This window comes from Colius striatus, chromosome 1 (assembly GCF_028858725.1).
Source record: "Colius striatus isolate bColStr4 chromosome 1, bColStr4.1.hap1, whole genome shotgun sequence".
Lineage (NCBI taxonomy): Eukaryota > Metazoa > Chordata > Aves > Coliiformes > Coliidae > Colius > Colius striatus.
The window spans coordinates 39,610,471-39,633,016 of record NC_084759.1 but is presented as its reverse complement, the minus strand read 5'-3'; the positions used below and the strand labels follow the sequence as shown (position 1 = coordinate 39,633,016).

General features: G+C 34.9%; 1 pseudogene; it reads right to left on the bottom strand.

Annotated features, from left to right (window-relative positions):
• The window catches only part of LOC133625356 (coiled-coil domain-containing protein 70-like), a 76,328-nt pseudogene extending 72,056 nt beyond the window's left edge, over positions 1-4,272 (bottom strand).
• Positions 4,273-22,546: the final 18,274 nt, after the last annotated feature.

The window sequence follows — 22,546 nt, the reverse complement described above, 5'->3', positions numbered from 1 at the left end:
CAATATATAAATGAAATCACAGCCTGTTCTTCACAAATACTTTTTCTCTAGAAAGTTCAGTCTGTTCAAGTGTCTTACTGGGGATAGTCTGGGAATGTAGGTTGGAATATAGACAACCTAACTTTAAATCCTGATCACATGGATTATTTAAAGATGTTAATATCTTGCCAAGATGTTCATATACATTTCATTGCAGTGTTCTACTTTTACACATGCTTTAGTATCATAATATTTATTCTATTTCATCTGGGGTATTTAATGAGATAAAAGATGAAGGAAGAAGCAAAGTACTATAGCTAGATAAAACACAAGTACATTTTGCAGATGGGGTTATAAAATTTTCTCAGAGGATCTTGACTCAAAGTCACTATCTGTTTTTGCTGAACCTTATTATGATCATATTATTCAGTCACTTCACAAAAAAAATCCAAAAAAACCCCACAAGACATCTCGCCAGCTTTCAATGTTCAAATGAAAGTCACTCAGCACACTTCATCTCTACTTACAATTCACAAAAAAACAGTAGTCAACACCTCTAAGCTTGCGAATCAAGAAGGCAAATTTTTTAAATTATGTGGGAAACCTAGCCATGTGACTTTAATTATAAATAATATGAGTTGTTATGATGGATGATAAAGCACAAGGTTTGATTTGGCTGGATAAACCACAGAAAGCATGAACACTCTAAGTTTCAGTAATGTTATTCTCTCTCTGCAATCAGCTTAACATAGCTCAGTTCTACTGCCTCATGTATTACAGTGTTCATTAGGCAACAGTTGCTAGTGTTCAGTGGTGGTGCCTTGAGAAAGGGATTTTATTTAGAAAAAAAATGTGCAACAGTCTGCCTTTTCTCAGTGTAACAGTTGCATTGAATTGTAATTCTCAGATGTTTATTTTTCTCTCCTGGGAATGTCTTCTCTACCTCATATCTTTCCCATTTCTGTGAAGTTAACATATAACTTACAGGTAGTTCCACCAGTTACAGTGAAACTGCACACAAATTTTTATTCTGTGTTAATCGAAAATGGTAGAAAATAACAAGACTCTCTTAAATAGAAAGTGGAAGGCATATTAAGTCTTCTTGAAAAGTAATACTTTGTGATCACAGTGTGCTGTGATCAAGTGAAACAGCATTAGACACTGGACTTACAAGCTTAGTTCCAATAAAGGTGAATTAACTAGGACATAGTCTCATACTTATTTCAGAACTTGAGTGAAAATCTAACTGCTGTCTCACTGGTGCTGCAAATATGAGTTGTTAATAGGTTGGAAAAGAGTTACAATATGAAACTCTTCAAGTCAGAAAAGAGAAAATCTAAATAAAACCAGAAGGGCAATGACATGCAAACAGAAGAAGCAGGAAAGTGAAACAATATTGACTATTACTTGAGCTTTTCATAACTGGAGACTAATTCATGTTAAATGTTGGTAGAAGTGAAAATGAAAATCTCTTAGTTATGAGATAAATGAAGGATGTAGAACAAATGAAGCACAGGGATTAATTGTGTCACATGTACCAGAGGAGTAGAAAACCAGGCTGAAAGGAAAATTAGGTTGGAAGTAACCTTGAAAGGTCATGCATTCTCTCTCTTTGCCTCAAATTGTATTCCTGTACCAGCCATCTATATTCCCTGCAAATATTTGTAATTTTTTTCCTTTAAATATCTCTATTACTGGAGATTTCACAACTAGCCAGAAAATCTGCTCTTTGCCCTACTACATTTAAAATCAAAAACTGTGTTCACTAATGTTAGTCTGATGTACCTTTGTTGTATTTGAAGACATTATTTTTTGTTCTAGTCAAAGTATACATTAAATATGATTTATTCCCTCTTTCTCTGTACTTCCCCTTAACTCATTAAAATATCATTGTCAAGTCATTGACACTATCCAAATTATTAAGGGAAAAAAAACTAAGTAATCCAGGCAATAAGCAATATCAGGAAGATTATTCTTATCTTAAAAATATTAGTATTTTCAAAAATCTTGAAAATGTCAAGAAGTCTGAATGAATAATCAGTGGAAAGGATTCATAAATAAGGAAAAAGAAAGACATTATCTGGGTCACATGAGACTGGCAAGATGTATTTTTTTGTCTGCGGTAGAATTGCATCTCTGAGGCTGACAACAAGCTTGGAGGAAAGGAAGTGACATGGGGGAGAACAGGTCCATTGAGAACAGATGATTGATACAGCAGCTGCAGGAAAGAAAGGGAACAAGATATTAGTATTCAATCAGTTACAAACAACTTAAATTTAAGCTGATAGCATGAACCCAAGAAGAGATGACAGAAAGAGGCTAAAATAGAGAGGCCAAGAGGAGAAAAATCTGTATGTGAGTTATTACATTACAGCTGATAGTCAGAGACCTTTAAGAAGAATTAATCACTCTCGGAAAGCATTCAGAACAAGTGAAGGTGCCTAAGAACAGAACCTTTCACATCATTTCATTATCAGGTTACTATTTGTCAATGTATATTTTTTAAAGTACAAATGAAGGAGCTGAAATTGTATATTCTAATTAGTTCCCTTCTCAGAAACTCTACTGAAACAACAGACAGCTAGTTTATAAGAACAAACATGTGATTATTCATGTAGTACCTACAATACATTAAAAAAAAAAAATGTTTTGGACTCCCAGCATTTGCACTTCTTGCTTTAATATGATTTTCTAATTACTAGAACAAATGACTATTCACTTACATGATCTTCAATACAGCTCACTTAACTGTTTGCCCTTAGACCCAGTTGACACCTTAAAAAAAGGTAATTTTAAAAGAGGATATTTAAATAAAAACATATCACTCTGCTGAGCAGACTTTCAAATTGGTAGTGTGATAATGAGTTTTTAAGCTCCTGTTGAGTTTTTATAGAGACTACCAATGCCTTTAAAGCAAGGTAGATCTGTTCCTTACCTTGTAAGCATTCAATCTATCATTAAAAAATATATCTGGTTTATTCTCATAGTATTTTGTCACTAAGGACTATATGGATTCTTGTTGCTTTTGATGTCAACCTAAATTTTCACTGTTGCAACATGAAACAGAAAATAATATTTATGATTTGTTGTTGGTGATTACTCTACTTTGTACAATCTGACTGTGGTTAGGACAATGGAGCTTGAGAAAAGACAGTAGAATTTTTTCATTAGCAAATGTGGTGGGTGCATCTTGTCTGGACACTAGGTACCCACCAAGACGCTATTTCTCTACTTCTCAGCAGGACTGGGAAAAGAAGACAAGATGAAAAGAAAACTCCTGGGTCAAGATGCAGGGAACTTAAAAACAAAAGTCATGAGCAAAGGAAAAAGAAAGAAAGATTTTATTCTTTACTTTCCATCAGCAGGAGATATTGCCCTGGAAGTCAAAAGTCCTAAATAAAAAATGCCCCACTTTCCTCCTTTTTTCTTTTAGCTTTACTGCTGAGCAGATATCACATGGTATGGAATATCCCTTTGGTCAGTTTGGGTCAGTTGTCACACCCAAGATTCTCTCACAGCCTACTACTGAGGGGAGAATGTTGAACAGATAACCTTGATGCTGTACAGGCACTGCTCTTCAGTGGCCAAAACACTGATGTGTTATCAACATCCTTCAGTTATCAATACAAAGCACAGCTTTATGAAGTCTGCTGTGGAGAAAATTAACTCCATCCCAGAAGATCCAATAAAGTGAAATTAACTTTCATAGGATCATAGAATTATAGAATCATAGAATGGTAGGAACGGACCTCTAAACATCATCTAGTCCCCACTGCTCAAGCAGGTCCACCTACTTTTTGTTTTAATTTTGCTTTCCTCATATTGGCTTACTACTGGCATGGCGAATAATATATGCTGAGGGATACTTATTTCTCTAAAGAAATACGTCTCATCAGACAATTTTGGGAATAGAAGTTACTTTTGGAATATACTGTCAACACTTCCCCACTCTCACTGTGGTCCAGTTAACTGCATTAAACTCCCATAGTTACAGAATCACAATATCACACAGAGTCACAGAATAGAAGGGTTTGGAAGGGACATTTAGAGATCATCTGGTCAAATTCTCTGATATAGCAGGTTCACCTCAATACGGCAACATAGGAAAGTGTCCAAGAGGGTTTTAAAAACCTCCAGAGAAGGAGAGTCCTCGACCTCCACAGGTAGCCTGTGCCAGTGCTCCCTCATCCTCACAGAAAAAAAAATCAATGTTCAAGTAGAACTTCCTCTCTTCCAGTTTTTGCCCATTACCCCTGGTCCTGTCACTGGGCACCAGATAAAGACTTACCCCATTCTCTTGACACTCACTCAGGTCTCATGGCCTTGTAAAACAAAGTGCAGAATGCGGCACTTGGCCTTGTTGAGTCTCATGCATTTGGCCTCAGCCCATCGATCCAGACTCTCCAGGTCCCTCTGAAGAGGCCTCATGTCCTTAAAAATTGTCTATGTTCCTGCCCAGCTTGGTATCATCTATGAATTTCCCTCATCCACTAAGTGCATCATCTTGTCATAGAAGGAGATGAAATTGGTCAAACAGGACCTGCCCTTCATAAAGCCATGTTGGCTGGGCCTGAACCCTTGGTTATCTTGTATGTGCCACAGGTTGGCACTCAGGATAATCTGTTCCATAACCTTTCCCAGCACCGAAGCCAGGCTGACAGGCCTGCTCTTCCCAGTACCCTCCTTCTGACTCTTGTAGATGGTGATCACATTCACCATCCTCCAGTCCTCTGGGACCTCCCCTGGTGAGCGAGAACTGCTGGTAGAAGATGGAGAGTGGCTCGATGAGCACTTCTGTCAGCTTCCTCAACACCCTTGGGTGGATTCCATCCAGTCCCATCGACTTGTGTGTGTCAAGGTGAAGCAGCAGGTTGCACACCATTTCTTCTTGCACTAAGACACCTTCAGTCTGTCCTCCATACCTGTCTTCTGGCTCAGGTGGATGAGTGCTCAGAGATGAGCTGGTTTTAGTATTGAAGACTAAGACAAAGAAGGCATAAAGTCTTATTGTCTTTTGCAATAGTGGCCAGCTTAACTTCTAGTTGAGTCTGAGCCCTTCTAATTTTCTCCTTACATGAATCCATGTTGACTTCCCTTGGTAACTTCCTTTTCCTTCAATGTGCTTACAGATGACATCCAGGATGAGTTCTTCCTTCACCTTTCCAGGAGTGGAGGTTAGGCTGACTGACCTGTAGTTTCCTGGGTTTTCCTTCTTTTCTTTTCTGAAGAGTGGAGTGGTGTTGGCCTTCCCTAGGCCTCTGGCACCTCACCTGTGCTCCACATTTTTTTCAATAATGATGGAGAGTGGCTTAGCAATAACATCTGCCAATTTCCTCAGCACTTGTGGGTGCAACCTATCAGGATGTCTAGATTTATCAATCTGCACCTTGCCTAGCAGATCTCTAATCCAATCCTCTTCAACCAAGGGAAGTTCTTCCTTTCTACAGGCTCTCTCTATCTTCCACAGTCTAGGATTTCTGAGAGTTGGCCTTAGGAGTAAAGACTAAAGCAAAGAAGGCATTCAGCAGTTCTGCCTTCTCTTCATCCTCTGTCACAAGGGTATCCACCTCATTCAGCATCAGACTCAAGTTCTCCTTAATCTTCCTTTTACTGCTGATATACTTAAAGAAGCCCTTCTTCCTGTTTTTTACTTCCCTTGCTGGATTTATTTGCAAGAGAGCTTTAGCCTTCCTTATTATATCTCTGCATACCCTGACAACATTTCTCTATTATTCCCAAGTGAAATGGCCCTTTTTCCAGATACTTCCTTCTTACATTTGAGTTGTTTCAGAAACTCCTCATTCATCCATGTAAACCTTTTAGCTATTTATTCAATATTCAATTTATCCTTAAGGATGCACTGATCTTAGACTGCGAGGAAGTGGTGCTTGAAGATTGACCAGTTTTCTTGGGCATCCATAACTTTTAGAATCCTAGCCCACGAGATTCCTCCAAACAGGTCTTGGAAGAGGCCAGAATTAGTTCATCTGAAGTCCAGGGTTGCAATCCTGCTTGCTGCTCTGCTTCTTCCATGCAGGATGTTGAACTCCACCATCTTGTGGTCACTGCAACCCAGGCTGCTCCCAACCTTCACATCCACAACCAGACTTTCTATATTTATGAGTAGACAGTTCCAGTAGCACATCCTTCCTTGTTGTCATCAACACATTGCGAGAACCTCCTAGTGAGTGCTTAACTGTGTGACTTAGACAAAAAATATCAGGGTGGTTGAAATCCATGACAATTGGGGCCTGTGATTATGAGGCCTCTTTCAGCTATTTGTGGAAGGCCTTATTCACTTTCTCTTCCTGAAGTAAACTCCCTCAACATTATCACCCACATTAGCCTGCCGTTTAATCTTCACCCATAAACTTTCATCCTAATTCCCACCTATGCAGAGCTGAGTACAAGCCAGTTGCTTTCATGTGTAAAGCACAACTCCATCACCTTGTCTTGCTAGCCTGTCTTTAAAGAGTTCATAGCTCTTCATGACAGTGCTCTAATCATGCAAAGTGTTCCACCATGTCTCTGTAATTGCAATGAGATCATGGTCATGAAACTGCAACCACATCTCTAGATCCTTCTGCTTATTTCCTGTGCTGTGTGTATTGGCATACAGGTAATGCAGAGGTTTACTCACATATAGTTTTCCCTGAATGAGTGCAAGAGCATTCACCACAGTTGTACAATGTGTTGGAGTGATCAGCCTTCTGACTCTCATCTTGGCATACAGCTGAGGAGTATTCATAGCTGCTTTGGTTGCCCTCACATATTTCCCAACTGGATGGGATGATGTGAGCATTGACATTTTGCACTCTACCCTGCAAGTTCTACAGTTTAAAGCCCACTTGACTGAGTTGGACAGTCTATTCCTAAAAATTCCCTTGCTACTTTGAGACAGATGTATTCCACCCCATCCCAAAAGGCTACAGTCATCAAAGAAGGTCTCGTTGTAAAAGCTGAAACCTTTTTGGTGGCACTAACCACATAGACAGGACTTGATATACATTATTCATCAATTTCAGTCTGCCCCCTTTCCTCTGACTGATAAAATGGACAACAAGTTAACTTGGGCCCCACTGTTTTTCACTTGCTCTCCCAAGGCTTTATAGTGCTCCTTTATTTCACTCAGATTGTATCTCATTGTATCAAAGAGCAGCAAAGCAGTTCTGCAGTAATAAGATAAAAAAGAATTCTTGGAAGTTAATTGGCCAAGAAACAACAAAACAATACCTAAAACACAATCATGCAGTCTTTTCTTTGAAAGTATAGAAAACTACTTAACAGATAAATATCTTATAGGACTTGTCAGTCTGTATTAAGCTGATGTGTACATGTATCCTGCATATGTTCTTATCTGAAAAATGTTGTTAAATTGTTTCATGTTCACTTAGGAAACTGACATCCTAAAGATTGGTTCATTATCAAAATAAAATTCCATTATATGAGCTAGGGGACAGTTCTTCAAGTTTATTTCATCCTTGTCCATATATAAAACAGCTCCTATACTATGCAGGCATGCAACAATGTTATGTGGCGGGAAGGGTAGGCCAGCTGGGCTTAAACCAAGACATTTAAATTATTCTTTAATGACCGCAATGACTTAAGAATTTATATTGGCTTTTTCCTGAAAACATATATTTAGTAGAACTTTTTGACTAATTCTTATGGGAATGTGTTAGCTTTCACTATATAAAATGAACAATTCCATTTTTAACAAGTTCTGTTTGAATGTTCTAATACAGTATGTTTCCCTGGTGTATGTTGAATCTACAAGGATGTTTCAGGTAGGTTGTATCTCTGAAAACCACACTAGAGTAGAATCATTCAGTAAAGCATCAGAGAACAGATAAGCAGTATATTCACAAGAAAACCACAGGTCCTCTGGTACAAACAACTGCTTCCAGACTTCGAAAGTGCATATTACTATCTAGGACAATCTACATGCAAGAGGCAGAATCCCAGACATTTCATTCTCTTTCACAGTTTAAAACAATCATCACTTCCACAATCTTGTATCTGTGGAGAGGAACAGAATTGCATATTTTGAGTATAGCTTTTACCTATTTCTTTTCACAACTAACCAGAAAAAATAAATGCATAAATTCTCTTTTTTTTTTTTTTTCCCTTTGAATTACCAGAAACTTTGGTCTCCTAGCTGTAAGAAGAAACCACACTTTCACAAAGCAAAGTGTGTCCTTCCTACTCAGCTTTTAATGCCACATTTAATTTCTTCATTCAATAGGAAGGAAAAAAAATCAACTACAAAAAAACCCATGCACCCCTTAATATGCAGTGCTGTCTAACTTTACTTTAGAAGCTAAGTCACTGTAACTTAAGTGAATGTCATTATATAGATAGTTATTCAAGCTGAAACTGTCCTTGGTAGCAGTGTACAGGGCAATCTTTCCATAAGAATAAACAATTCTCAAACAATTTCTCCAATCTATTAGGCACAAACATATTTTTTGTCAGCATGAAGCATGCATGTTTCTGTTCCAATTATTTTTTTTCCTTACACAAATGTTTGTAAAGGTTTATCAAGGACAAATCTGAAGAAATCTCATTCACTGTTTGTATGAGTGCTCTCCTCTCTCTCTTTTACACTATTTCAGTACCATCAGTTGTTACTAGCTCTTTTAATAACCTGAATTCAAACCAAGTTTCTCTTCAAGTCTCTCATGCCACACAGAAATTATAGACTTTCAATACCAATACTTTACTGCTCTCAATGACAAAATCTCTGTTTAGTGCAGAATGAGAGCCACTTCTTTCCCAAATGGTGAAACTGGGTAACACCCAATCTTAGGATAATCAGTATGTTTTCTTTTGGCAAAAACACAAATTAAATGCATTCAGCAAGGTGCTTTTCATTCCATGCACCTTGCATGACACTAGTTGCAGCTAAATGTTGTATAGAGAATCTCTTAAGCACTCAGATCAGACTTATAAACCTCTAAAGTTCCACTAAGCATGTGTGATTTCTTCTGATTGCATTTATCATGTTCTTTTGTTGTGTGGTTTGACCTGTTTCCTACTCCTATTGCTAGAGTGCACCTCAGCTCCTGTCTGGATTGGGAATCTGCATTTCTTGTAAAGGGCAGTCAGGACGTAAAGGGCATTTCAGTGCTTACCCTAGAGTAGGCATCACACAGGAAGTAAGTTGAAAATGTAGACAATCTAGATGTATTTTAAATACACTTGAAAAGAAAAGGTAATCAATTATTTAAACATCAAAATTAAACATTATGCATTAATTTGAATGACCATGACAAAGGAAGTGATGTTAAATAAAAAAGCTTTCTAACAATTTGCTTTCCATTACTATAAAATATTTTTAAAAGGACAAATAACTGTAAGAGATATACATCAAAGACCTTCTTGGAAAAATGTGTGACATACTATTATTTTCTGTGTAGTACTTTCTGGTAGTGAATGGCCAGTTCCAGTTCAAAAGTTAACTATGTGTCAAAATCTTAAAATCCAAATATGAAAAGTTGGCCATTCAAAAACACATTTTGAGGATCTTTGTACTTCTTTAAAGTGCTCGGATTTTCACGCTGTAATTAACAGAGTCCAGGTCAAGGCAAGTCACAAATACTAATGTAATCCAAACATGAGTGAGTAATCAAGGGAATACTGATATATCACTTTCTTACCTCATAATAATGGAATAAGAAGAAATTGAAATATTCCAGTAAAGAGAGAGATGATGGGAAAAGAAATATTAAAATGACATTGTTAATTATTGCCTGAAAGGATGGTATGGATTAGAACATATAGGCAGATGTAATAAAAAAAAAATAAAATCAAAGACCATTGCTTCTAAGTCTTTCTGTTCATTCAGAGGCAAAGGCAATCATTTAAAAAATAAAATATTAATTAAATAAAATATTACTTTGACAGAGTCAGGAAGATTAAATAAAGAAAAAAAAATCAGTCGATTTTGAGTTCTTCTTTCAGATTTCTTTAACAAGACTCCAGTTAACTTCTTATCCAACTTATGCAAGCTTCAATGTGGTGAATCATCTTTATGTGGTTAAAGAGCCAAATAAAAATCATTGTTTGCTGTCTTTAGCCTTTGCTCCCCTCACTATGTAATCTGCAATACATTTCCACTTGGTGAACAGCTGTTTTGGAAAATAAAAATTGCTTTTTACACATGGCAAAGTCTGTGACACTACACTGAGCAAAAAAGGTTTTAGTCTTGCCCTTTCATGCATCTGTCAGAACAGCAAATTTTAAGAAGAATTCATTTTAAATATATATTTTATTTGTACATGCACAGACACACAGGAACACACTGCAATAAAGAAAAAAATGTTCATAGAACAGAACATTGCAAACAGGACTCCTGATATTTATTAAATATCATTGTAGAAGTTACTTATGTGCAAATATGTTATATTTTGTCTTTATTTATGCAAACAACATAGATTTATTTACCTTCAGTTGAAAGGAAAGATAGTGCTCAACTGCTGAACAACTGCTTAGTATATTTGTTATATTTTTCTCACATCTTTCCTGTCTTGTGTGTAGTTCATAATTTTATTCATTAGAAACTATGAAACTAGTTCTGAGTACAAAATAAAAAGATCGGGACAAAAAAAAAGGCATATCATGAACAGAAACTCCTATTTGTCTTACCTTTGTGAAGTTTAAATTTTACAGCAAAGAACTGAGATTAATATAGAACTTTCTACTTCTTTTGAGTGTCCAAAGACATCTCAAACATTGATTTTCTGGATTTTTTAGCATTTAATATCAGTAAATTTGTGGTAGAATTTAGTTAATGTTATCTGTAAAAAAGTGTTTTCGTCTTCCCAGAAAATTTGAACTTTATATCTCAGATCTCTCACCCAGAAAATGATGAACAGACATTTAAAACCTACTTGTTATGAGTAATGATGGTGCCATCTCAACATCAAACAAGAACTATGTTAAAGAAGAAAGAATTTGACCAACTATAAAAATATATCCTTAATAAGACAAACAAACAATTACCTCAAAAGTTTAACTTTGATTCACATCAGAATTAATCATAGTCTAAGTAAGACAAAGATCCTGTGAAAAATTAAATGATAGCACATAAAGGCTTAGACACAATGACTATATTGCTGTGTTAGTATCTCTTCCCTCTTCTCATCCTGAATGTCCTCTCTAAAAATGTGTGAAGGAAAAGATGGTTATCAGAAGAAGTCAACATGGTTTCACCAAGGGGAAATCCTGTTTGACCAACCTGATAGCCTTCTATGAGAGCATAACTGGCTGGCTTGATGAGGGGAGAGCAGAGAATGTCATTTACCTTGACTTCAGCAAGGCGTTTGAACCTGTCTCCCATAACATCCTCATCAGAAAGCTCAAGCAGTGTGGCTTGGATGAGTGGACAGTGAGGTGGATCAAGAGCTGGCTGAATGACAGAGCCCAGAGGGTGATGACCAGTGGCACAGAGTTGAGTTGGAGGCCTGTGGCCAGTGGGGTTCCACAAGGATCGATTCTGCGGCCAGTCTTGTTCAACATCTTCATCAATGACCTGGATGAGGGGATAGAGTGTACCCTCAGCAAGTTCACTGATGACACCAAACTAGGAGGATTGGCTGATTCCCCAGAAGACTGTGCTGTCATTCAGCGGGATCTCAACTGGCTTAAGAGCTGGACAGAGAGGAACCTCCTGAGGTTCAACAAGGACAAGTATAGAGTCCTGTATTTGGGAAAAAACAACCTCATGCACCAGTATAGGCTGGGGATTGACCTGCTGGGGAGCATCTCTGCAGAGAGACCTGGGAGTCCTGGTGGACAGCAAACTAACTGTGAGCCAGCAATGTGCCCTCATGGCCAAGAAGGCCAACGGCATCCTGGGATACATCAAGAAGAGTGTGGCCAGCAGGTCAAGGGAGGTTCTTCTCCCTCTCTACTCTGCCATAGTGGGGCTTCATCTGGAGTACTGTGTCCAGTTCCAAACTCCTCAGTTCAAGAGTAATAGGGAACTTCTGGAGAGAGTCCAGCAGAGGGCTACCAAATGGAACATCTGTCCTATAAGGAAAGGCTGCAAGACCTGGTGTTTCTTAGCCTAGAGAAAACTGAGAGGAATCCTTATGAATACTTAAAATATTTAAAAGATTTTTGTCAATGAGGTAGCACTTTTTTCTGTTGTCTCCAGTGACAGGAAAAGAGATAATGGACAAAAGCTGAAACACAAAAAGTTCCACTTAAACATAAGGAAAAACTATTTTACTGTAAGTGTGATAGAGCACTGGAACAGGCTGCCCAAAGAGGTTGTGGAGTCTCATTCTGTGGAGGTTTTCAAAACCCATCCAGATGCATTCCTGTGTGACCTGATCTAGATGGACCGGCTTTATCAATGAGATTGGTCCCTTCCAAACCACTATCATTTCATGATTGTCTGATTTTCGATTCTCCAGTTTTTAAAATATATAAAATAATTTAAAAAAATCTAAATTCCATGGAGTCAGAGAGAAATTCCGTCTTTTTAATAAGACCTGTATTAGTTTTTTAAAAAAAAAAAAAATTACATTCTCTTTTGTGTAAAATACTTTCAGAATTTTCTATGGCAATGTACTTTAGAGTTCTTACAATGCATGAGGAAAATTCTCTCTTAGATTATATGGAACAGACTGTACTTTCCCTTCCTAATTTTACTTCATGATCAATAGTTCTCATAGTCTGAAAATAAGTTTCTATTTCCTATTTCACTTTATTAATGCTACCTATATTTTTATAAACCTTTATCATTTCCATCTTGCATTCTTTAGATTTAAGAGTCGCCATCTATTAATTATTCCTTACAAAATGTGTTTTTTTTCCCATACTTTGGGGTATTTTTGGTACTTTTCTAATAAGCTTATTTAGTTCTTCTGAATATTCTTTAAAATGTGAAGACTGAAAAAACATATGTATTTAATATATAGCCATAGTACGAATTTGTAATGTTATGTAGTAATTTTTTTCAATGTTCAATATTATAATTTGAAATTATAAAATGTTTAATTCTGTAGTCACTTTCATCTTTACTGCTTTGAATATCTTTAGAAATTATTTTTCTTGTCTTGAAAAGAGAGCTGAAAAAAACCTGTATAACTTCAAAATATCTGTTCTTGCCAGGCTACTGTCGTCTCAGTATTAATATGTATTAAAATTATCCTCTCAGTAAAGTTTCCCATTTCTCTTCATGTAATATCATTATTGAAGGAACGATAAAAGCACAGGGGGAGCAAAAATATCATAGATAATGATGTTCATTTCCTGAAAACACCTATGTTTGTGGTTGTCTTTCATATCGTGAAGTTTTCCCCCAGTTCAAATAGATATGTGCAAATACTTGTGAGGTCTAGTCTCTGACTATTCTGAAATATACAGAAATTTTGTTTTTTCTGTAAGATCTACCAAATGCTATTACATACACTTTAAGAATAACTTCAATGATTACTGGAGAAAAGGAAAATTGTGAGGGCCTTCTCTTAGATTTTCTTTACTGAATGGCTTTGTTCTCTTCTGTGTGTCACAACCAAGGGCCTAAGTTTTTTCAGTATGACTATACTGAAGTTTTCTGAAGTAGTCTTATGTTAAACATAAATTCTTTAATTTAAACCAAAATGTATTTTGGTAATCTTTGTTCTTTCCCGGTTATAAGATTTTTAAGCTAGAACAACATAAAACACCTTTAAACTATCTAATGTTATATGTAAGGCAGAATTTCCTCTACCAGACAGTAAAAATACTAGACTGCTATATGATTTAAGGAGAGAAGATAGACATACTTATATAGTATGGGAGAATAAAACCATTCAGGGAATTAATATTGAAAAGAAAGTTTTTCTAGAGCAGACAGCCTGTATGGTTAAAGCAGTTAAATCTAATGGAAACTCAGAAACATTTAACAATATGTTAGGGGGATATGATCTGTTTCTAAGTGTAGTTTAATTTGAATCTGTAATAATTACACAACTGGTGTTTAACATGCAGAACTCCAGCAGAAAAGAAATGAAAAAATTTAAACACATGGTGAACATTATAAAAAACCCATGAAGAGAAAATACCACCCTCCAGCCCCCTCTCAAATAATGGAAGATTTTTCAGCAGAAGCTAACTTTTTTGCTTCAATTTTACTGTAAATTTTAAAGATTTATTGTATTCTCCAAAGTTCTTAGGTGGGTTTTTTTGAACCAAAGATTATTTTTCCTTTTTTTTTTTTTTGGTAATAGAGAACTTAAAGATTTTCATGTACTCTGAAATGTACAAACTAAAAATTCTCTTTGAACATCAAGAATATCTTGAAGAGTCTGTAGAACTTTTACACCAATTCTCAGTGTTGCATTGTTAAAGGTGACAGACCTCTAAGGAGTAGTAAATCGACTTAAAGAAAACTTAAGTAATTTCAGTTGCTAAGGCCCAGGTCTTTCTTGTAAGATCAATGCAGAATTAATATAGACACTTTTACTATGTTAAAATCTGTAAGTTCTAGAGTAAAAAATATTTTTTAATTTCTTGAGGGATGGAAGATGAGTAAAATTGTTTATATGTGAACTACCCTGATCAGATCAGGAGAAGGATTTCCATGAAAGCCTTAACTAAGAAAAGTGAAATGATATTTCCAGTGTTTCCGCTGGACAAGGACAGAAGTCTCTGCTTACATGTAGTTCAGCAAGTCTGTATATTTCTGTTCTCAAATGCTTCTATTGGTTACAAAGGCAGTCTTCCAGGTCTCATTCTTCTTTGTAGGGAGAAAGTAGAGAGAGATGACAGTGAAAAACTACTGTGAGTGGCATGCAATGGGAAAAGCAGCTTATTTTAAACTTGCAAAAGACAGAAGGATAACTGAGTTGTGGAAAGATGATCACTACTCAGAGACTAAATAAAGCTTATATGACCATCATTATGACAGATGAGTCTCTGGACTGGGCAGGACTTCCTCAAGGACTAGTGGTAGATATGTATGAGCTATAGTCAAGCTTTGAAAGTAATAGTACTTGACATCAACCTACAAGAATGGTTTAGTATCTCATGGAGGTGTAAGTCACAAGATAGAAATGAATTTTTCTTTTGCAAATATAGATGAAGATACATCAGTGATGGAGATAAAGGCATACTGCCAAAATATTGTGGAAATGTCTTTTTTTTTTAATACTTCTATACAGAGATTTTTTGTGTGTTTATTTCCTAAACTACTTCTACTCTAAAACATCTTCTATACCGTCTTTTATATATAGTCTTTATTATGTCATACACTTAATTAGGGAAGATTAAGTCACTGGATAACAAATTTTTAAGAATCTGAGATCCATATTAATCACATGATGGAGAAGACATCTACATTCAGTGGGTCAAATTGTTCTGTAGATTGAGTGTATTGACTAGGATTGAGCTTTAGATGCCTAAATGTTAGATGTTTACTGTTTTTCTGGATGTCCTGAATCTCTCATCTGGCTAGAAGGTGATGAGGCACACAATGATCAAAATGATGTTCTGTAGTACTGTGTCAAATCTTATCAGCCATTTGCAATGTTTCAAGTGTCAAACACAGTATAAAAGGAAAATACATTTTTATAACACGGGTTTAGGTGTTTGAATCTCAGGTTGAATCCTATTTCTAGGTCTTATTTTAGCTGTATATGTGTGAAGATCTAATGTCTTTCTGAGTTGTACTGCGATATCTTGGCATATCTTCAGGTACTGTTACAGAAAGTTAGTGATTTGTAGGTCCACTGTAGTGAAATAAAGCTCACTCAAAAGTACATATAAATGAGACTGTGGTGGTTTAACCCTGACTGAGTGCCAGGTACACAGCAAGTCATTCTGTCACTCCCTCTCCTCAAATGGACAGGAAGAAAGAAAAATAACAAAGGCCTCGTGAGTCAAGAATAAGGACAGGGAAGTAACTCAGTAATTACTGTCAGGAGCAAAGTAAACTTAACTCAGGGAGAATTGGCTTGATTTGTTAACAAATAATCAAAACAGAGTAGGGAGATGAGAAATAAAGACTAAATCTTAAAACATCTCCCCTCACCCCTCCCTTCTTTCAGGGTTTCTGCCTCCTCCTCTCCAGTGACACAAGGGGACAAGGAAGGGGAGTTATTGACATTTCATTACAAATGTACTTTACCCCTGCTTAGTCTCAGTGAGAGGACTCTTCATGCTTCCTCTGGTACAATGTGCCACTGTGGGGTCCTTCCCCACATTCTTGTCAATTCTTGATTGACAGACAGTTATCCAGTAGTGATGTGGTATTTTTCATGAAACTGAAGTGAAGAAACATATATGTCTAAGAAGCTGTTATACTGATTAGGAAAAGAATGTTTAAGGAAACTGTAATAAAAAATAAAGTTATTGGAAAGAAAAGAGGAAGTGGGTTGCTTACCTTACAGACAGATGAAGTGTAAATGTCAGCCAAACCATATAAAATGAAGATAAAACAGAGGAAGTGTTATGGAACAAAAGCTTTTGTTCAGTTTTTTCTTATTTTCTTTTTTCTCTTTTTTTTTTTAAAGAGAAGATCAGTGGGATCATTAGTGAAATAAAAATCAACAAATTTAATACAGATTAAAGGGCACTCTTTGTTTGTTTTTTTTCTTCACATTACATGCTGTGGAATTTTCAAAGAATGACCTTGAAGTAAAAATGTTGTTTAAGGTAAGAGAAGATTTAAACATAGAAGCATTGAAAGAATATCTTAAACACTTCAGTTAATTCGACCTTTGATGTTTGGATAAGATATAAAACCTCATGTGTTTTAGTGAAATAAAATTCCTAGTGAGCAGAGAGTTCAAATATGAATGCCAAGAAAAAGAGAGAGTGACAAGAAAGTAAATTATTTCACATCAATTGAATATAGAGTTCCATGTATCTTCATTGGAGAATCTAATTCTAGTTACTTCACTAGATAATGTCACATGTTAAACCTGTATTTTATTACCATAATTATTCATATGAGAAAACAGGAGATGAGACTGGAAATATTTTTTTTTTAGTGCTGGCTAGACTGATATCAGAGATTCACCTGTTTAGTGTAATTATATTTTTGTAAATCGTGTTCTTACTATCATACCAATTTTAAAAAAATCAATTTGTATAGCTTCTGTGGAGAGAAACTACAGGTCTATGAGTAACCTCGTGTAGTTTTAAATGACCTGTAAGTAATTCTTCAAAAATATACTGTTGACAGAGAGTATAGAAAATAAAAAAAACATATTTAAACTCATGTTGTTGCATCTCATGCTGTTATGTAATTAAAATACATAAGGAACTGAAGATCTGAAGTTTGACACATTTTCTGGAACTTTATTAATAGAAAAATATATAAATTAACAGTAGAAGCAATTGAAGGGGACAAATATGTTATTCAACTTGATAATCCTCAAGTAATACTAAGGCAAACATCTACAGAATAAAAGACAATTTATATTTAGAATTTTAGAACTCTATGGTTCATATGAATCACAGAATATCTTGAGTTGGAACACACCCACAAGAATCATGTTTCTATACTCTCTCCACATAAAAGAGTCTAAAAGTTAAACTGAATATCTAAAAGCATTGTCAAAATGTTTCTCAAACATTAACAGGTTTGATGCCATGACTGATTCCCTAGGAAGCTTGTTTCAGTGCTTGACCATACATTCAGAGAAGAATGTTTTCCTAATATCCATTCAAAACATCCTTTGAGATAGCTTTAAGGCATTCCTTTGTATCCTATCACCAGGCATCAGCATCTCCCTCTCTTCTTCCTCTCATGAAGAAGCTGTAAACAGCAACAAGGTCACTCCACAGACTCCTTTTCTCAAAGCTGAACAAACCTTGCATCATTAGCAACTCTTCATAAACCATGTCCTCTGATTCTTACAATATATTTGTTGACCTCCTTTGGACACATTCTGATATTTTTATATCCTTTCCATATTGTGGAGCTGAAAACTGCACTGAGATATTCAAGATGAGGCTGCACCAATGCTGCCTGTAAGTGAGGCAATCACTTCTTTCAACTACTTATCTATATCGTGTGCTTAATGCACTCCAGAATACAGCTGTCCTTGAGGCCACCAGGATGTATTGTTGACTTATATAGCATTTACCATCAATCAGACTTCTTTCTGCAACAGCAACTCCTCCTAACTCAGTATCGTTGGCAAACTTAGTGTGCACTCAACTTCTGTATCCAGGTCACTGTTAAATCATTGAAGAAAAGTGACTCTAAGTTTGAGCACTATGTAACACCACTAGTCACTCTCTGCCATCTAGGCGTTACTTCATTTGCTACAACTCTTTGAGATAAACCATTGTTAGTCCACAGTCATTTTACAAAAAACAAATCTCTCCAAAGGTTACTTGTGTCTTCTGAATATCAGCGATAGGTTCTCAGACACTTCCAAATATCAAAGGAGCTTCCAAAAATGTCTATTTTTTTATCTGCTTTCAAATGATCTTCAGCTGTAATTTTCAGTGTAGAAAAAAAAAGATTTCTAAAACCTTCTTTACTGATCTATTTCGCTTCAAAAGGAAAGCAGGAAAGAGTGTCAGTGAGAAACTTTACATTTTTTTCTTATCATCTTTCCTTTCTAAGTTATCTGACTGCTGCTTGTTTAGTAATAAAGTCTATTTGGGTTTTCTGAACTCTCTTTTTGTCATTTAAAGAATAACTTGGGAAGAGGAAGTGAACAGAGAAAAGTCAATTGACTAGCTAAAGATCACTTGAAATATTTTGAATCACAGTGAAATATTGATTGAAATATTTTGAAAACCATAAATTTCATGCTCTTATAAGGAATATCAAAGTTTTTCTGGAGCAGGCAGATATGTGAACTTCAAAACTTAGAAATCTCAGTATTAAATGTTTTTATTGTAGAAACTGATCATCTTTTTCTTCAGAGGAATTACAACATTTTAGTTTGTCTTCCAGCTAACCCAAAAGTCTTAGAATGGGAAGTTTTTCTTGTGTGTGACAAAAATGAGAACTGTGTGAACTGAAGACAGAACATGACTCCAAACTATTAGTTAACATATATAACAGGTATAAACATTGAAACACATTTTTTATTCTGCAATGTTTTAATTACTTAATTACTACTTTCACTTTAGTGAGTAAGACCACAAAAAAACAATGTCTGAAGGCTACTACAATTTCAATACAGAAATACATATTTCATGCATGTGTCTTAATGTATAGAAGAAATAAATGATAAGTCTCAGTTCATTTTAATCATTCTTTTGTTAATCTGATTTTGACTCTAATTTGTGTCTTGAGTACAACAAAAAATTTAATTTGAAGTTTTATAAACAGCTTGGGCACTGCCAGCACTGTCTGCAAGCTGAAAGAAACGTATTACACAGCATAATTGACTTAAAATAAATGAAACACAATTAGATTTGCCTTACTGAGTTTACATAAAGTAGTTAAATTTACCTAAATCTTTGTAATTATAATATGGCACATTTTGAAGTCTGGAAATTAAATCTGCTTCACATATGTCATTTATTTTAGTTTTTGCATATTTATCTTTTAATCTATTCCTTTGAACAACTATTTTTTTTAACAAAGTTGATTACATTCAGTTGAAGTCAATTCATGAAAAATAATGTCTCCCAAACAAATGCAAATACAGAAATCCTGCTGTAAATTAGCCATTTGATACTGAAATTAAATAAAGCAACCAAAAGACTTATTCAGGCTGTAGGATAATTTTCTTTGAAAGAGTAAGCAGATGCACATAAAACTAACACTGAATATCAACTTGGTAATTAAAATATATTTGATCATAGAGTACACTGCATTGATAAATAGACTTCAGATAGAATCATCTTGGTCCAATAATTAGAATTTGGTATTTCTATTAGTCAGTTGTTGACCAAAGCCTTACAATTGTACAAAAGATATTCTTATTAAATGTTGAACATGCTAAAGATCCAGAAATCCTTATTACTTTATAGATTGGATATTCTCTTTTTTAAGAGAAACATGTATATACCTCAGCAGCTATATTAAACTGAACTCATGTAAAATTAACCCTCATCTATCCTCCATGTCAATATCTCTATATTTATTCAGATAGTCTGAAAAGTTTTGTGTTCTGTTTATGTTCTGTTTCTGTCTTTCTCTTTTTTTTTTTTTTTTCTATTTTTCAAGTATCTTTGGTCTTGTGATTTTCATAAATTAAAAGTCCTGTTTTCATTATCTCCTGATAGCAGGCAAAATCTAGATCCTCTTATTCTTCTTGATTCTAATTACATAATTGATCTTTACTTGTCATTACAAAAAAAAAAAAAAGAAATTTACCATTTTTAATTTAAAAGCTTAAGAGCACAGATTGTTAGTAACTATAACATTTCAGAGAACCAAAATGTTTCCTGAACTTGCAACATCACCTGGAAACAAATAGGAAGTAAATTAAGTGCACTGAACCCTAAAACAACATGCAGTTTGCACGGCCTTTCTAGCTGAAAACATTCACTTGAATGAATCATATAATGATTCACTTGTGGCTTTTAGTTATTGCTTATGCTTGGATTACATTCTTCCAATTGCCTACCTTTGAGATCTAACCTTTACTACATTGCTTTTAAGTATTTAGTATTTATTCACCTGGAAATATAGAGAAAATTGATTTATTATAAATGAACATCTGTTCTTCTGTTACAATTAAAACATTTGGATTAGCACTGGGTCAGTCTCTGTTTTGTCAGTAGCTAGCTGATTATCTCATTTAAAGTCCAACTACTGTTCCTCAAAAATATTATTAGTAATCAGCAGCTTTGCTCAAAAGTTAGTAGGAGATTTTTCATTGACTTGAACAAATTGAATGGATTGCTTTCTATGAAATATACTTGTTGCCTGTTGGCATTGAAACAAAGCTTTCTGGAAACAGAAAATAAGAGTAGTAGAAACAGTTAGCTATGAGAAAATATTCTGCTTTTCTGAAACTCCTAAAATGAAAGCAAAAATACAACTGATGTGGAATGTTTGAATGATGAGATTTAAGAAGAGACGTTCAATGTTAGACCTGTGTTCCACACAATGAGTACTTACATATGCTAAGAATCACTTTAAAATTAGGTAACAAAGTAATCTGGCATAGTGTATTTATTTAGCCATGTTACACAGTACTCCATCTTATTTAAAAAAAAAACAAAACAAACCTATTTAATGTTTTTAAGTATTTGCATATTAAATTAAATATATTTAGGATTCATAAGAACAAATGCATTTGTCTGTTCTTTTCCCGAGAAGAATTTGTTTTGATTTTTTTTTTTTCCCTGTAATTAGTCATATATTATGAAAAGCAGTTCCTCTGCTATTTAAAAAAATCCTACAAGCTCATATATGAACATCTGTGAAATATTCAGAAAGCGAAGACCTCTTTTCATTTTTCTGTTTTCTAACAGTTCACTTGATGTGTACCCTTACGTCATGTCATCAACAATTAGCTTATCCACAACCTTCTAACTCCACAAACTTAAATATCCAGGTTGTCTGTCATCTTGAAGTGTCTTCTAAATAATAGTAGTAAGTTATGTATACTTATAAATCTTTAAGGATCTACCCTTAATATGTATACAAGAGAATAAGCTCAGATGTCAGGGACAGAATCTAGAAACTGTAAACATATTCAACAAAAAATATCACAAGTTTAACTGTAATTTAAAGCCTTGCTACTTCCATTGTGTTAAGGGTTGGCCTAAAACTGGTATTTCTCCATTTCTTTTATGAATTTACAAAGGTTATAAATTGAGTAGCATGTCATAGTTCTACTTCTGTAGAAATTTGTCTCAATTTTTTTAAATTTAAGAATTTTATTATAAAAAATATAACATGATATAATATTGACAAGATATAATATAATCTCTTATGAAAGTAAATAAAAACTGAAATGAAAGATTGTTATACTGGGGATATTAATGATAAGCAATTATTAAAATTATATCTGGAATTATTTTTACAGCGAATATTCACTATACATTTAAATATTCAGTACTGACAATACAGGGCAACTTAATTATTTTTATCTCTTTAGGTTTACAGTATTAGAATAACATGAATTTCAAATAATCTTTGACAAAGAAATATGCTATTAAGTAATCCAGCTACCATCAAAATGAAAAAGGGAAGTAAACATGTGAACATGCTGATAGTGATCTCACAAAGCCTGATCCTTTATGGATGAACTTAGCTCTATTCCGGACTGATTACCCTGTCATTCACTAGAGCTATCTTGTCTGCTGCTGTCAGGCTTGGTCTTTGACATTAACAATAAGATTAGAATCAGCTCTGACTGTCACAACACCAGCCAGAGACTGGAAAGGTACCAGAGGACTTGCTTTAGTGCAATTAAATTTAAAACAGACCTTTAAATCTATGCTTCTAGGCAATGATTCTCAACCTAGGCCTAGGACAGAATGTTGCATTCCATTTGGAAGGGGAAACATCAATGTTGTTTTAGTAGTCTTCATTTTAAATCCATGTAATATGTATATAAATTGCATTATTTATTTCATGATGAGATTATCTACTATTGTTAATACATATAAAATGTGTATTTTATTTTAACATAATTGTCCTTCA